Source organism: Botryllus schlosseri, unplaced genomic scaffold (assembly GCF_051294905.1).
Source record: "Botryllus schlosseri isolate E-star unplaced genomic scaffold, Bs_hap1 Bs18a, whole genome shotgun sequence".
In the NCBI taxonomy this organism is placed as follows: domain Eukaryota; kingdom Metazoa; phylum Chordata; class Ascidiacea; order Stolidobranchia; family Styelidae; genus Botryllus; species Botryllus schlosseri.
Genome location: NW_027648627.1, coordinates 135669 through 150768, shown reverse-complemented (window position 1 = coordinate 150768; position 15100 = coordinate 135669). Strand labels below are relative to the sequence as shown.

The window sequence follows — 15100 nt, the reverse complement described above, 5'->3', positions numbered from 1 at the left end:
GCCTGCACATTGCACACCGAATGAAAGTAATACGAGGTCATACAAAAGAACAAGCAACAAAATGAGGTGACATGTCAGGGTAGGCGAGATCGATATGTCAGGTCGTGGTCCGGTTAACTTGGGGGACCGCCACAACCTTTTTGCACTCATGAACAGAGATGCCACTGGGATATTTCGGAAAAACCCAGATGTGGAGGCGAAATAAACCCAGAAAAACCCAGATCCTATATTTCACTCAAAAGACACGAGATAGCTGTGAAAGTGGAGCCTGATAGTCGTCGAACACACTCATACAATCACTGAAGCCTTTGATATTGAATTTACAACAGTTCATAATACATATTTTACTCGGTTAACACTGCGAATCGAACAAAAAGACATGTTGTTTTCCTCTCGACACATCAAAATGAAACAATTGGGGCGCAGCGTGAATAGTTAAGAGTGTACCGCTACTAATTATATATCATCGCGCTGTGAAAGTTCAATGCAATTCCATCCATTCCCTATTTCTAATGATGATTCCATGTTATTTCCAGCGACCTGAACAGATTGAAAGTAGCTTTCGATTGATTAATCCTACGACAATCACTTTTATTTGGAATAATCACAGACCAATGTATAGTGGAAATACTGGAAATAAATAACTCCCAAATCATGAAATTCAGGGTTAGGTTTAGGGACTTAAGGTTAGGTTCGAATGTGCTGATAACCAATGCCTCTGATTAACTTGCTAGGGGTGTCCAACTAACTAACTCTCTCACTCTCTCTGAGTGTCCCTGTTGGAACTATAAATAAACTCAGATAACAATAGGATTATATTAGTCGGATCATCACCTGGTCTGTTCATGTGCTTGTGCATACCATACAGTTACATGATATTTATCGATACATGCCGAATTGTTCACAAAGTGCCGAGTTCGCTACTACTGGCGATCGTCCTATGAACATGACTTTCTGCGACCTGGAAGTTACCATTCAATGAAGCTCCATCGCATCAAGCCTAGCCTCTCATTTTAGTAGTGAAATAGATTCTCAACACTCCGTCGTTACAATAGCAGCAAAATCCATCGACAATGGCGAACTGAAGTGCGTGCATTTTACGATATTGCAACCATACTAATCTAATAATTAATTTTCGATCGTAAAACTTACCTGGCGAACTGGATGTTGAAAAAAACCCAGATTTCAAGGATAAAAACCCAGAAACCCAGGTGATGCTCAAAAAACCCAGATCTGGGTGGAAAAACCCAGGAGTGGCATCTCTGCTCATGAAGATAAACGACGGTTATGTAGATCTATTGTCCATTCGTTAGGTGTCACCCAAGAACTTGGCTTCCGACCTCTTAGAAAATCATATTCGTCGAGATTTACCACATGATTCTATTATTGTCTAATATGCAGGATAAATGAAATAATAACATTAAAAATTCATTTAAATACGATATAATTCATATGAATTTATTAAGCTTGGAAATATCTGGGACATGACCAAGCACTACGGCTGACCGGAAGGCATTTCAAATACATGTGGCGTGGCCGTAATATTTGTTGGCATTATTATGGGAATTGGAAGGAATGCGTTACGAGTAGGGCTGGGCAAAATCGAGTACCTGAGTGATTCGATTCTGAATCACGTAATATGCTTCGAGTCGAGTCGAGTAATCGAGTATCAATCATTATGACGTCACAACAAAATGTAATACGTCAAAGTTCCAATATGTACCTTTTGTGCCACCACAAAGAATATAATGCCTGCTATCTAGCAATTTAAAGATACTTGGGTATTTCTTCGACCCTACCGATTCCATTGCACTTGGTTACAATGTTGTAGGAGGGTCATGACTTCAGAAATGTTTTTCCAGTAACGGTCGTAGCTTTGATTTTTTATGCTGCGATACGCCCAATCAAGGTTACAAGGCTCCCACAGCGGAAAATAGCATCCAAACAATATCTCTCGTTGATAAAATAACTTTCAGTTGCGAGGAGCGTATAATTTCATTACTCGAAAAAATCGTCTTTTGCTACTCGACTCGATCGAATCATTAAAATAATTACTCGATTCAGATTCGAGTACTCGAATCATTGTGCCCAGCCCTAGTTACGAGTAGGGCTGGGCAAAATCGAGTACCTGAGTGATTCGATTCTGAATCACGTAATATGCTTCGAGTCGAGTCGAGTAATCGAGTATCAGTCATTATGACGTCATAACAGAATGTAATATGTTAAAGTTCAAATATGTACCTTTTATGCTACCACAAAGAATATAATGCCTGTTCTCCATCACATTAAACATAGTTTGGTATTTTTTCGACCATACCGATTTCATAGGACTTGGTGACAATGCTGTGGGATGATCATGACTTCGGAAATGTGCTATTTACAGTAATGTTCCTAGCTTTGTGCTATATATTTCGTATGCTACAATATGAAAAATCAGGTTTCAAGGCTTAAGCAGTGAAAATCAGTATCGAAACTATAATTCTCGTTGATAAATTAACTTTCAGTGGCGAGGAGCGTATAATTTCAATACTCGGAAAATTCGTCTTTTACTACTCGACTCGAATCATTAAAAATAATACTCGATTCAGATTCGAGTACTCGAATCATTGTGCCCAGCCCTAGTTACGAGATATTGGCCGCGTCACTGTGTACGAATTTTCTAGACCTCATCATCATCATCATCACCTTTATAATAAAATAACGGGCGTAGTCGATCGTGTTTGGCACAAAAAATCCAGACTGTATTCTTGAACAAGTCATGGTGTGATTGTGAACGCAATGGATGGTAAAGATCTGGACGAATTCGAGGAATCCTTGCCTGATGAGGATGCTATCGACATTGGACCAGGGTGAAGTTAGCCCTCAACGATTTGGCCCTCAAAGTAAAAATTACCAACTAATATACTAACGACAGCATGAATCCAATGAATCACCATTTTTGAAATATCGACCATGATCTGTAAACCTCAAACGCCACACGTAGTATTTTCATGAAATCAAACCAAAGCATTATGGCCTGCAACCCAATAATGATAATATTTTGAAGGTTGATTATGGTAATTCAACCTTGACATAACCTAATATATTTCGCTTGACGTAACAAACACGATCTGCACATCCCTCTCGTTACTGATGCCACCATTATATTTTTTTTATATAATTAACATGATCGCTCTACAGTGGAAGAAATAAAGAGCGTCGAATCTTCAAATCAGAACGAATAAAACTAATACCTAGCACATTATTCACACACCGAGTCTTGACTTCTGACAGGAACCGATTAGGGTCCAGATCCGAGGATGAAGATTCTCTGATAAGACAAATTATCATGATCGCTCTACAGTGGAAAAAATAAAGAGCGTCGAATCTTCAAATCAGAACGAATAAAACTAATACCTAGCACATTATTCACACACCGAGTCTTGACTTCTGACAGGAACCGATTAGGGTCCAGATCCGAGGATGAAGATTCTCTGTTTAGATAAATTAACATGATCGCTCTGCAGTGGAAAAACTAAAGAGCGTCGAATATTGGAATCACAACGAATAAAACTACCATCTAGCACATTAATCACACACCGAGTTTTAACTTCTGACAGGAACCGATTAGGGTCCAGATCAGAGGATGAAGATTCTCTGTTTAGATAAATTAACAAGATCGCTCTACAGTAGTAAAAATAAAGAGCGTCGAATATTGGAATCAAAACGAATAAATTTAATACCTAGCACATTAATCACACACAAAGTTTTGACTTCTGACAGGAACCGATTAGGGTCCAGATCCGAGGATGAAGATTCTCTGTTTAGATAAATTAACATGATCGCTCTGCAGTGGAAAAAAGAAAGAGCGTCGAATATTGGAATCAGAACGAATAGAACTACTACCTAGCACGTTAATCACACACCGAGTTTTAACTTCTGACAGGAACCGATTAGGGTCCAGATCAGAGGATGAAGATTCTCTGTTTAGATATATTAACAAGATCGCTCTACAGTAGTAAAAATAAAGAGCGTCGAATATTGGAATCAAAACGAATAAATTTAATACCTAGCACATTAATCACACACAAAGTTTTGACTTCTGACAGAAACCGATTAGGGTCCAGATCCGAGGATGAAGATTCTCTGTTTAGACAAATTAACATGATCAATCTACAGTGGAAAAAATAAAGAGCGTCGAATATTGAAATCAGAACGAATAAAACTACTACCTAGCACATTAATCACACACCGAGTCTTGACTTTTGACAGGAACCGATTAGGGTACAGATCCGAGGATGAAGATTCTCTGTTTAGACAAATTAACATGATCGCTCTGCAGTGGAAAAAATAAAGAGCGTCGAATCTTCAAATCAGACTCGGTGTGTGAATAATGTGCTAGGTATTAGTTTTATTCGTTCTGATTCCAATATTCGACGCTCTTTCTTTTTTCCACTGCGGGGCGATCATATTGTTAATTTATCTAAACAGAGAATCTTCATCCTCTGATCTGGACCCTAATCGGTTCCTGTCAGAAGTCAAGACTCGGTGTGTGATTAATGTGCTAGGTAGTAGTTTTATTCGTTCTGATTTGAAGATTTGACGCTCTTTATTTTTTCCACTGCAGAGCGATCATGTTAATTTGTCTAAACAGAGAATCTTCATCCTAGGATCTGTACCCTAATCGGTTCCTGTCAGAAGTCAAGACTCGGTGTGTGATTAATGTGCTAGGTAGTAGTTTTATTCGTTCTGATTTCAATATTCGACGCTCTTTATTTTTTCCACTGTAGATTGATCATGTTAATTTGTCTAAACAGAGAATCTTCATCCTCGGATCTGGACCCTAATCGGTTCCTGTCAGAAGTCAAAACTTTGTGTGTGATTAATGTGCTAGGTATTAAATTTATTCGTTTTGATTCCAATATTCGACGCTCTTTATTTTTACTACTGTAGAGCGATCTTGTTAATTTATCTAAACAGAGAATCTTCATCCTCTGATCTGGACCCTAATCGGTTCCTGTCAGAAGTTAAAACTCGGTGTGTGATTAGTGTGCTAGGTAGTAGTTCTATTCGTTCTGATTCCAATATTCGACGCTCTTTCTTTTTTCCACTGCAGAGCGATCATGTTAATTTATCTAAACAGAGAATCTTCATCCTCGGATCTGGACCCTAATCGGTTCCTGTCAGAAGTCAAAACTTTGTGTGTGATTAATGTGCTAGGTATTAAATTTATTCGTTTTGATTCCATATTCGACGCTCTTTATTTTTACTACTGTAGAGCGATCTTGTTAATTTATCTAAACAGAGAATCTTCATCCTCTGATCTGGACCCTAATCGGTTCCTGTCAGAAGTTAAAACTCGGTGTGTGATTAATGTGCTAGATGGTAGTTTTATTCGTTGTGACTCCAATATTCGACGCTCTTTAGTTTTTCCACTGCAGAGCGATCATGTTAATTTATCTAAACAGAGAATCTTCATCCTCGGATCTGGACCCTAATCGGTTCCTGTCAGAAGTCAAGACTCGGTGTGTGAATAATGTGCTAGGTATTAGTTTTATTCGTTCTGATTTGAAGATTCGACGCTCTTTATTTTTTCCACCGAGCGAGATAGTGTAATGGTTATGCGTCCGGCTTCTCGAGCGGTAGGTCGTGGGTTCGATCCCCGGCCGGGTCATACCAAAGACTCGAAAAATGGTATCCGCAGCTATCCTGCTAGGCGCTCAGCAATCACGGATAGCATGGAGGAGAAAAAAAAAACGGGGGCGCAGACTAGATGACCTCATGGGGCCGTATCGCAACTCCGTCGCCAAAGCATCTCGATGGTGCAGGCGAGAAAGAATATCATATCTCTCTCTTTCTCTCTCTGTAGAGCGACCATGATAATTTGTCTTATCAGAGAATCTTCATCCTCGGATCTGGACCCTAATCGGTTCCTGTCAGAAGTCAAGACTCGATGTGTGAATAATGTGCTAGGTATTAGTTTTATTCGTTCTGATTTGAAGATTCGACGCTCTTTATTTCTTCCACTGTAGAGCGATCATGTTAATTATAAAAAAAATATAATGGTGGCATCAGTAACGAGAGGGATGTGCAGATCGTGTTTGTTACGTCAAGCGAAATATATTAGGTTATGTCAAGGTTGAATTACCATAATCAACCTTCAAAATATTATCATTATTGGGTTGCAGGCCATAATGCTTTGGTTTGATTTCATGAAAATACTACGTGTGGCGTTTGAGGTTTACAGATCATGGTCGATATTTCAAAAATGGTGATCCATTGGATTCATGCTGTCGTTAGTATATTAGTTGGTAATTTTTACTTTGTGGGCCAAATCGTTGAGGGCTAACTTCACCCTGGTCAAAAATAAGGACAGTCCAAAATTTAAATTAGCATGAAAAAGCGTTTTTGTATATACTTTGTATTTATACGAGGCTGGCATATCACAATCCATACTTTTTGCCAGAAATGATCTGCGTCAGAACTCTTCGTTATTGGAAAGTGATTCATGGATCTCACGATAGCTCAGGTCTAGGTTTACCTTTACTCAAGACCGAAACAGCACTTCGTCAGCCCCAAGTTTAGACAACATCATTTTTGAGCGTATGTAGCAAGAACTCCAGTGACAATGCTTGTAGTCCTGGCCGAAGAAAACTTGAACAATTGCGATGTGCAATCGTTGGTGAGGAATGATTGCTGGTATGGAATGCCCAGGTACCATCTGCAGCAGCTGCCTTGTATAGTCTGTGGTCGTTAGTGCTGATCGACTTGTGGAAAATTTAGGCCCTTTTCATACCGGATTTACGAAATTCTTTCGGGAACAAGTTCCGAAACAGGCGATGTTCAAATAGAGAAAAAATTACCGGAACAGTTCCGGGAAAAGGACGCGTTCATACCTATTTAGAGTTACCGCGAACTTATGTTCACACAGGTCGTGTTTTCGGTAAATTCGCGGGAAATTATGGCCAGTATGAACGCGATTCTCCGTAACTGTTGATAGTTACGAAACCATGTCTGTGGGGTGTTCCAGTTGTAATATGCTTGTGGAAAACAATGTGGGAGAGGCATATACGTGAGATGCGGAGAAGTTGGCTCCAACTTTTAGCTATGGGATGTTGCGGATATGCCTTCTCGAAGTGTATGGGACTCTATACTCAATATCTGTATCAGTAATATAGAGCCCGAGTATGTTCCTGACTTGTATATTATCAACCGAAGCTGAGAGCAGAAACTGAAAGCCAGCAAAGAGGATATAGTCCTGGAATGAAAAGAACCAGAACCACCGATCAGGCGATCACATCTGCGTACGAGCCTACGAGGTACGACAAAGTCAGTTTATCTTTGTGATTGCTGTATAATGGTTTGGGTGAATCTAATCTTATGTACACTGTACAGAGAAACCAGGGAAATCGAGAAATTCGTGGGAGAAACATTTGGTATACTCTGCGACGAGCTTCCAGACCATAACGAAAAGCAGCAAGCAAATTACACGAACTCGATTTCTCTTGCTTGCTGAGTAGCTGTCGCTCTTTGGCGGCTAGCCAATGAGGCCAATCGTTTATAGATCCAGGTAAACATCAGATGTATTTTAAGAATGCAACTGTCACAAGTTGATTTTAATAAAAATTGCTGGTGCCTAGTAGGGCTAGCCACAATGATTCGAATACTCGAATCTGAATCAAGTATTAACATTATTGATTCGAGGCGAGTAGTAAAATACTATTTTTCGAGTAGGCTACTGAAATTATACTGAAAGTTGATTTACTAACGAGAATTATACCATAGTTTTGATAAACTTTACCACTGAGTAAGCTTTGAAACCGTGATTGGCCGTGTCGCAACATACGAGATATAGTGCAAAGCTACGAACGTTGCTGGAAATAACACATTTCCGAAGTCATGACCATCCCATATAACACTGTCAAGCAGTGCAATGAAAACGGTATGGTCGAAAAAACATTAAAGTATCTTTAATGTGACGGACAATAGGTGTTATGTTCTTTATGGTGGCATAAAAAGTAGCCTACACATTTGAATTTTTGTCATGGTACATTGTGTTGTGATGTCATCATGATGATACTTGACTCGAAGCGTAATAAGTGATTCAGAATCGAATCACTCAGGTACTCAATTTTGCCCAGCCCTAGTGCATAGTAATATTTCTATATCTGTCATGGCGGAATGTCAGCCAGTTTTTGCGTAGCATGCCACTGCAAAAAGGTCAGACAAATTTGGTTTTGAATCATTATGTCAGAAAAAGAAGTCTGAAAGACCAATTGTTCTTGCCAAGTAGGCTACTTTCTGTCTCAAAAGTAAGACCCAAATTGATGGAAAATAGACTCAAAACTGCAACAGGGGTTAAACCCGCTCAGAGGCCAAACGCCAAACGCCGCGCGGCGGCCGAATGTCTATACGGCGTTTGGCGGCTGAACTGGTGACGCTAGATGGCGTTCGGCGGCTAGAGTTTAGAGACGCCGTGTAGCTATACGGCGTTTGGCGTCCGAAATGTGAGACGCCGTATAGCTACTTGGCGTCTGAATTTGTCTATAGCGTGTAGGAAACTATTTGAGGGTAGTAACGCTCACGAAGGATTGCTAAAGGGTCGAAGTTGGGAGCTTTAACGCCGACAAACAAAAGATGCTTATGATTACCGAGTTTCCTTGCACTTGCAGCAATGACAGCGATTGCTCTAGCTGAGGATTTGACACACCTCATTAGAATCATATCAGTTCAAGAACTTAATTGTGGTGGCGAAATCAAAACGTCAGAAAAGCTAGATGAGCATATCGAGGCGGTACACTGGGCTCATCGTGTACCTCACACTGTCAACAACGTAGTGCAAGGTGTGAAAAGATTTTACCTGAGTGATTCCTGAGTGAAGAATCTCTACATGATTGTGATTTAGGGGTAATTGACTGAGTGAGCTTGATATTATCATGGCTTGCGATTACTTGAAAACTGGAATTCATTTAAAATAAATTGATATTTAGAGGTACTGCCCATCAAATATTAGTTAGCAAGACATGTCAGCGGAGTCAGGATAATTGAGTAATTTAACCTGGTACTTTCCAATTTTCGTGTGGACATAATTAAACTAGTTCATGTTACACATGATCGATTTGATTGGGGGAAATTTTTCCTTCAATAGCAAGAGTTTCTTCTATTCTAACATTATACACTATAATTCACTCTCAACTAATTGGCTATGCTGTTTTATGACCGTTACTGTAACGTTACGAAGCCTGATTGGGTGAGAAGACAAAGACTACCATTATATCAATTTTTGGGACCCTCAAGGACAAAAATCCCGGGGTCCAATGTGATCATTCAGATGCTGTAGAAAATGCACGTCCATGTGCAAACATTGATTTAGATAAAAGGTTTTGAACACCCTTGTTGAAATGAAGCTAATATCAAGCGCAACTAGTGAAAAGTGCAGCAATGAAAGAATGAGGAGTGTGCAATGTAATGCTCCACTCGTGTGCATGCAAATTTTTAAGCATTCAATATTTCGTAGAAATACAAGTAATATTCTATCCTCACTGGCCAGAATACATACTATAGTCCTAGTGAAAGAGTGCGGGTGACAGTTGACGTTGACAGAGGCTCATGGTCATGTCTTTGCTCATGGAAAACTGGAACATGCTTGCACATCACACTGGCGAAATGGTATGTGTTCCAGACTGAACCAGAGCTCATATCATGTATGTCGAGGTAATCTTCATTGCATGACTTTCAAACATTCCATAATTAGGTTCCTAATTTTGATTTACAGTACTCAACCTCCTGACAACTGATGACATGCAATTGAATTTGAAGTATTTTCTCGAGCATAAACTGATTCCAGAAAAGATACCTAATGAATATTTGAAGGAAGGAATAATTTCAGAATTGACGCCAGAAGAAACTGTTTGCGCAAGGTGTGCTGGAGTCCTTGATGTGAGCGGAATGCGAAAAGCTCAGATTTATGGAGTGGGTTGTATGTGGAAAGGTAATTAATTTAATTTTTCATTTCTGTATTTCTATATGCTATTCAATTGTATACTGAAGCTCTGTAACTCCAAGGAGCTCTTTAAACATTGCTTTAATTTAGGTGCAACATAGCTCAAGTTAATCTAATGAAGTTATTTCATTCATGAGTTCATTTGCTCTGCTGTCATTTTTATGAAGACTAATTAATCTTGTTCATCTCCTAAATTTCAGTTGATGGATTGTATTCTTTTTGCTCTCAATGAAAAAGTAAGTCATTGCCTTCCTTAAGTTTTTTGTTGCTGAAAGCTATTTAAAGCTTGTAATTTCAGTCGGAAGGTCATACGATGGTTGTTTTCTGTCTGCGAAGAGAATCAGTTGCGAGATATACAGGATTAATAAGGACCAGTGTTCAAAATGACGGATTTAATTGTGGAGTCCTTGCGTTAAAGGTTTGTGATGCGTTCATGTATTAAGATTTGAGAAAATTGATTTGCAAACTTTCACTTAATAGGCCGCCAAACTCTACTTGACCACTGGATCATCAATCCCATATGGCAACCTTGATTTTGATCATTCTCGACGAGCTTGCGAAAGCTACCGCCAGCAGTTTGGTCAAATCTTGCTTGATGCGACGGGTATGTTGGTCCATGTCAGACGAAAACCATATTAAATACGTTGCATGTTTTTCCTGCAGATGAGAAAGAATTGGGAGATTATTGCATTAAATGCAGTAGTCAAGACCACTCAAAAAAAGACATGAAATGGGTATGCAATTACGAGATTACATTTGTCAGGTATATTGATACTAACTCGTTTCCATATTGCGTGTGACGGCTGTGGTCGATGGACACCCGAGGACTGTTGCCCGGGACAGCAGATACCTGATCCTGATTTTTATTGCATGATATGTACTATGGTGTGAATTATTTCTTAACAACGTTTACTGTGGTTCCACTGCTAATTTATCAATGTTTACTGTGGTTTGATTGCTCATTTCTTTGTGACTCTTGCTATGGTTCCACTGCTCATTTCTTAATTACTTTTAACTGTTCCAGTGCTTTTTTCTTAGTCATTTTTACTGTGGTTCCACTGCTCATTTCTTAATGACTTTTACCATGGTTTCATTGCCTTCTGCTGTGGTTCCGTTGGCTGTTTCATATTGTGGTAATGCAGTTTCATTACATACTGTATCTGCAGACTTGGGTCTGAAATTCATTGCGAGTGTACAAATATGGGGTGGTGACAGGGTTGTAATCAAGTCACTAGGTTTCAAGAAGTTAAGTCGAGTCGTTTTCAATTCACCGGCGAGTCAAGTCCGAGAGCAATGGATCGAGTCCAAGTCATGGTGTTTACTGTTCCCCATCGAGTTTAGCGTCAGATCACTTCTGTGGAACTCGCGGGGGCGATATCGAAGGCCTCGGATAATTTTTATGTTTTTTTTTTCATTCTAAACATGGTAGGCTATGTAACAGATGAAAGGCAGGTTTGGGCATATTTTTCATATATCAGTCCTGATATACCATTCTTGAATAAGTCATACAATGAGTAAATCCATTTTCAAGAAAATGACTCGAGTCATCCAAAAAATTGTGAGTCGAGTCATGACTCGATTAATTGCAACCCTGTGCGGTGATACAATAATTTGATACAGCTGAACATGCAATAGATAATTTGGGATTCTGCCACCGCTTATTATGACAAAAATTTAACAATATGCAATCTTAGATATCATATAGTCGCGCCATGAAAGGATTTAACCTCTGCTCAGCTTACCGAGATGCCAAACGCCGCATAGCTACTCGGCGTCTCAACATGACAAACGCCGTATAGCTACTCGGCGTCTGATCCAAAGATGCCACTGGGATATTTCGGAAAAACCCAGATATGGAGGCGAAATAAACCCAGAAAAACCCAGATCCTATACTTCACGCAAAAGACACGAGATAGCTGTGAAAGTGGAGCCTGATAGCCGTCCAATACACTCATACAGTCATTGAAGCCTTTGATATTGAATTTACAACCGTTCATAATACACATTTTGCTTGGTTAACACTGCGAATCGCACAAGAAACATGATGTTTTCCTCTCGACACATCGCAATGATACAATTGGGGCGCAGCGTGAATAGTTGATGACAGTGTACCGGTAGTCCGGTTAATTATATCATCGTGCTGCGAAAGTTCAATGCAATGCCATCCATTCCCTATTTCTAAGGATGATTTCCATTATTTACAGCGACCTGAACAGATTGATAGTAGCTTTTGATTGATTGATCTTACGACAATCACTTTTATTTGGAATGATCACAGACCAATGTATAGTGGAAATAAATAACTGTCAAATCATTAAATTCGGGGTTAGGGTAATGGACTTAGGGTTCGAATGTGCTGATAACCAATGCCTCTGATTAATTTGCTAGGGGTGTCCAACTAACTAACTCTCTCTCTCTCTATCTCTCTCTGAGTGTCCCTGTTGGAACTATAAATATACTCAGATAACAATAGGATTATATTAGTCGGATCATCACCTGGTCTGTTCATGTGCTTGTGCATACCATACAGTTACATGATATTCATCGATACATGCCGAATTGTTCACCAAGTTCAGCAAGTGCCGAGTTCGCTACTGGCAATCGTCCTATATATGAAGATGACTTTCTGCGATTTGGAAGTTACCATTCAATGAAGCTCCATCGCATCAAGCCGCAGACTCTCATTTTAGTAGTGAAATAGATTCTCAACACTCTGTCGTTACAATAACAGCAAAATCCATCGACAATGGCGAACTGAAGTGCGTGCATTTTACGATATTGCGACCATACATATCTAACATTTAATTTTCGAGCGTAAAACTGACCTGGCGAACTGGATGTTGAAAAAACCCAGATTTCAAGGTTAAAAACCCAGAAACCCAGGTGATGCTCAAAAAAACCAGATCTGGGTGGAAAAACCCAGGAGTGGCATCTCTGGTCTGATCATAACAGACGCCAAACGCCGTATAGCTACTCGGCATCTGAACGTAACAGACGCCAAACGCCGTACAGACATTTGGCCGCCGCTCGGCGTTTGGCGTCTGGCGTTTGGCCTCTGAGCGGGTTTAACCCCTACTCCAAAACTGGAAACTGAGCAGTCAACATAATGACTTGACTCGAGTCATAGAACCATGAATCGAACTCGGCGCTCTGCTCGATGAGTTGGACTCGGTGGTAAATTGAAAATGACTCGACTTTAATCTAGTCAAAACTATTGAAGTGGGATCGACTTGTGACTTGGTTACAACCCTGCTCACTTATTTTAATGAGACCATATTTGTATATTTTTGTAGTGTAGTCAGACATGTACATCAACCTACTCATTTAGTTACTTTTAGTTACTAAAACTATATAAGTAGTTCTAGTTGGGGATTTGAAAAAGTGAATAGTTTCTGGTTCTAGTTGCGGATATTTGAAAGTGAGTAGTTCTAGTTCTAATTGCAGATTTAGAAAAGTTGATAGTTTTAATTCAGGGCCGGCCAACCCGTGGCCCGCGAGTGAATTTTCGAAATTAGTAGTATTATCAAAAATGCATTGCACAGATTGTGTATTTGCAAGGCCAATCAAAAATTTGATTAGTCTGGCCGCAACACTTGAGATGTGATGACTGAAATATCAGTTCCGACGCATTGGTAGATCTATGAGCCAGTCGCATTTTGGTAGATCTTCGTACACTACAATAAAGCAGAATACTTTGAGATAGATTTATCAAAAGTAAAAATTTTCTACACTGTTAGTGCAACATGTTGTCACTCGATTTCTTGCTTTTAATATTGTTACCCCTTTGTGAAAATGAAAGAACGCCTACTGTATCAGATTGAGTCTAACATGATTCTCGGTTACAAGGCAAAGTGTCGTTGAACATATGCGACCTTGCGTTTGCGCTCTCAGAAAGACCGTCGACTTTGAAACCTAGGCTCAAAATGATTGCCGCATGTTGGACGAAGCTTTCGATATCGATATGTACAGGTGCCGAATAGTCCAGTCCTTGCAAACTGAGCCCAGCGATATACACCAGGCTTCCAATGTAGTCCTGTGACAATATTATTAATTTATCACTTCAAAAAATGTTTGCGGCTAGTGGCCCGCAAAATAGTTCGTCAATCGAATGTGGCGATTTGGCTGAAAAGGTTGGCCACCCCTGTTCTAGTTGCTAGTTTAAAAAATTGAGTTCTAGTTAAAATTGCGCATTTTGGAATTCCAGTACTTTGTACAAGTCTGAGCGCTGTGGGTGGATAAAAAATTACCACAGCAACATTTGTACCAAACATGCATTTGCTGCATTCAAGTTTTTCAGGATGACTTCATGATTGGGAGCCAGAGGGTTGCGTACTAGCCTACATAACTGATGACGCAGCCTATCCCTTTCAGCCCCGGCTCATGAAGCCTTTTCCCTGAAACACAGAGCATAAGCTAAAGCTAGTTTCAAATATGTAATATACATTTCCTTTCTGCTACCCTTAAAATTCACAATTGCTTTTTCAGAATCTTAGCAAAGCACACTTGAAGATTTTGGTCGACTGAAGGCGCGGTGTTCGGCTTTGCTCAGAAACTGCAATCCACTAAGGGCAGAATGATACAGAGGATGGTATACGCAATGAAGACAAGACCTGGTGGTGATCCAAGTATCGCTGGCCCAGACGTCGGAAATGCCCTGTGTGACTTTCTCAACAAACAATGCTCTAGCTTAACCAGATGTGTTTGTGCTGTTTCATTTTATTCATGAGAGAAACTATAACTTAATCCACACTTGCACAGTTCCACCTTTTTCATCAGTATCCTCCATCTAGACCTGCGAAAAGATCAGATTAAGTTACAATTGCCTAACAAAGGAAGACTTGGTTGCAACAAGAAAATGAAGGCATAGGGTAAAACCAAATTATGGCTTGGATGATGTACGATGGTTTACCAGCCTGTTGGTACAATTTCAATTTTGGTTAGTGATTCAGAGCTAGGGACATCATTCTCTGCTGCCACTATCAAGGCAGATGTTACTGAATCCCCTTTTCAGTTTTCAGTAGGCGTATACCACGGTGACTAACCTACGGACAGCATATCCGTGGTTAGAAACTTGCCTTTGATGTAACAAATTTGGTAAGGGTTAAGATCACCTACCAA

The 15100-nt window shown here is 39.8% G+C and overlaps 1 long non-coding RNA gene across 2 annotated transcripts; it reads left to right on the top strand.

Moving 5' to 3' along the window:
• The first annotated feature begins 6813 nt into the window (after nucleotides 1-6813).
• On the top strand, nucleotides 6814-14739 carry LOC145459841 (uncharacterized). 2 transcript variants are annotated; one of them, XR_013921572.1, is made up of 3 exons: nucleotides 6814-7298; nucleotides 7375-7549; nucleotides 14468-14739. It is a non-coding gene; the product is annotated as an uncharacterized LOC145459841 (long non-coding RNA). The 2 variants fall into 2 exon arrangements; XR_013921573.1 differs by having other exon boundaries at nucleotides 7255-7308.
• Nucleotides 14740-15100: the final 361 nt, after the last annotated feature.